Source organism: Populus nigra, chromosome 18 (genome assembly GCF_951802175.1).
Source record: "Populus nigra chromosome 18, ddPopNigr1.1, whole genome shotgun sequence".
NCBI lineage: Eukaryota > Viridiplantae > Streptophyta > Magnoliopsida > Malpighiales > Salicaceae > Populus > Populus nigra.
The window spans coordinates 7,076,881-7,079,872 of NC_084869.1; the positions used below are offsets into that span (position 1 = coordinate 7,076,881).

General features: G+C 31.0%; 1 long non-coding RNA gene across 1 annotated transcript; it reads right to left on the reverse strand.

Moving 5' to 3' along the window:
* Positions 1 to 940: 940 nt before the first annotated feature.
* Positions 941 to 1,362, reverse strand: LOC133677861 (uncharacterized). Its single transcript, XR_009835853.1, has 2 exons — positions 1,130 to 1,362; positions 941 to 971 (listed from the first exon to the last, which is right to left on the reverse strand). It is a non-coding gene; the product is annotated as an uncharacterized LOC133677861 (long non-coding RNA).
* Between the last annotated feature and the right edge of the window lie 1,630 nt (positions 1,363 to 2,992).

Below are 2,992 nucleotides of genomic sequence, written 5' to 3' on the forward strand. Positions count from 1 at the left end.
ATATTTAAATTTGGATGAAAAGCGAGTTGCTCTGCAACCCCGAACAAAATCAAAGTACCAAAGAAAAGTGCAAGCAAACTCTTTCCATGTCTGCCTAGGAGAGTTCAGGCATGATATTGAACATCCAAAGTTCAGGCATGATATTGAACATCCTAAGTCAATTTTACCTTATTCCACTAACTACACATACATATGTGTGTGTATATAAATATTAATACACCAACCCTTAAAGCTATTATTTCCTAGTGATGATTTACAATTTTAAAGGGCATGAAAACTGATTTTATATCCATAACTCTATGCAAGTTGACAAGAATCATAACTATATAAACAATCATAATTCCTAAGATAAAGGATTCTGAATTTAATCTTTTTCAATCTTCTTCTTCATTCTTAGCACGTTCAAGCTCTGTGACACACACCACATTAACTTTTTAAGCTTTTCTCACCATTAATTTTCTATCTTAAACATGGGAGGATTTCTAACCTCTTTAAGAGACTTGTTTTGCAGGAGCTTCAGCCAACCATTCCTTATTTTAGTTGTGAAAAAAGACCCACATCTTTGTACAGATTTCTTGATTTTATTAGAATGAATTGAAGTTTTATTCAATATCAAACTTTAATGACTATAATATAGGTGTTTGAAGCTATAAGACAATTAACCATAGTTATTAAACCCGGACCGGCCCGGCAGGTCGATCCGGAAACCGGTCGACCTGGTGGCTGGACCGGTTCGGGTTAGAAAAAAGACCAATAAGTGTAAAAAACTGGCAAAACCCGGTCGACCCGGCAGGTCAACCCATGACCCGGTCGACCCGGCGGGTCAACCCATGACCCGGTCGACCGGGGCAAACCAATGACCCGGTCGACCCGGGCAAACCCAGACGAGACCCGGCATTTGTAATGCATCAACTACCATTTGCAAAATCAAAACTCGATCTATGAACACCAATCAACCTAACATTTAAATCCTGCAAAAATTAACAGATTTGAGTCAAACTCGGCAACAAAACACATAAAATCTAAACAACGAGATCTGCGAGTTACAACTGACTCAGGGGAGTACACCTGAGTCAAAACGAAACAAAACAGAGCAAATAGGGTTTGAGCTATCAAATCTTCCGTTTACCCTGTGATCTGCGTCGAAGGTGAGAGCAGGAGAGAGGAGAAGGAGGGAAATAAAGGCGAGGAGAAGAAGGGATTGAGCAGTGGTTGTTGAGGACATGGCAATCGCTGGTGGAGGTGGGATCTGATGGTGACTGATCGAATCAAAATTGATTTTTTCTCTTAAATCTTTTTTCAAAAACTGATGAATTCTCTTGCTTAGCTTTGATTTTTTTTTTTCCTTTCAGATAGAGAGAGGGGGGAAGTAAAGAGACAGTAATGTAGGACAATATATAGATTTTATATTTGCGATTGACTTGTTAACGCTTTTTTATTGGTAAGTAAATGATTTATTTAATTATTCATGTCAAAGCAATATAAATGAATATATATAATAAGTATGTGTATATATATATTTATACGCTCATCCATTCCGTGGAATTATAATCTATAACTTGATTAATTCTATAAGCCATGTGTAGGGTTTTTATTTCAATTCATTAAAATAATTATTTTAGTTTTTTTATTCAAAAAAATTATAAATGTATAAAGTTTATTTTACAGTTTATAATAATAAAAAATAAACTAAAACATAAGAGTTTTTTCACACTTTCAATATAAAAAAGTTATATTTTTTAAATATATGATAAAAATTTTTAGTTAAAATACTTTAATTTAAAAAATGATAACATAATATATTTTTAATGTAGGATTTGAAACCCTTTCATATATATACTCTATATTCATAAGAAAAAAATTATTTTTTTAATGTGCGATAAAAAACTTTTTAAAATATTCTTTTAAACTTCATTATTTACAACATGTATAGCTTATATTCACATTGATTTTTTTTCATATGAAATATGAAATTTTTAATTTTTTTTAAATTGATCCGGGTTGACCCGAGTTGACCCATGAAACCCGAGACCCGGTCTTTTGACCGGGTCAATTCCCGGGCCGGATTTGATAACTATGCAATTAACATTCAAATTCATAAAAAATATGAGGATGTGAAAGTAAGTTACCTTACATATTATAAGCTCAGATTATGTTATATGTTCAAAGTTATGTTAATTTGAATGTAGTAAAATGTTAATAACAAAAACATAAAAATAGTAAAAAGTTTAATTTTTAATTTTTTTTTCAAGGGGAACTATTTGGTATCATTTTGTTTTATGTTTTTCTTTTAAAAAAACATTTAAGAACTTTTTGGGTTGCCCTTTTTTCTTGAAAGAAAAATAAACTTTCTAATCATATACTTTAGGTTATTAGCATAATGCTCATGTTTGGCAGTATATCTCTCTTACTCAAGCTTAGTTCAACCCTTAAACACTTTAATCCCAAGCTCATTCAGACCCCTATATTTTTAAGATCCAATTCTAGCTATATGCTTTGTTAGGTTTCTCAAAACTATCACATCAAAAATAATAATTTTAATTTTTTTCTTTGAGAGTCCCAAGGATCTTGTTAAACAATTTAAGATTGTTTAGAGTTTATCTGAAAAATACCTTAAAATTAGATATTATTTTTGAGGTTTGATCATCTTTTTTAAGGTTGAGTTGTTGCAAATCACAAACTATCCAAATTTCCAGCTTCGATCAATAATCCACACAAGTTACTAGTGAGAAATCTCTTAACCCTTTTAAAAGAGAGGAATCATTATGTCTTTGAGTGTTATCTCTGTTTTTTTTTTAATGTTCTTAGGTGTTTCTTCGTACCATATGTTCTATAACATACTTCACTCTTTAAAAATATGAGTCATAATAGTCTATTTAGCATCTTATCATTAACAACCCTATAAATGATAATATCTCACTTTGTTCTCAAAAAAATATTATATATATTATTTCATGATAATTTTAGAAATTTATTCAATCAAGTCTTTACT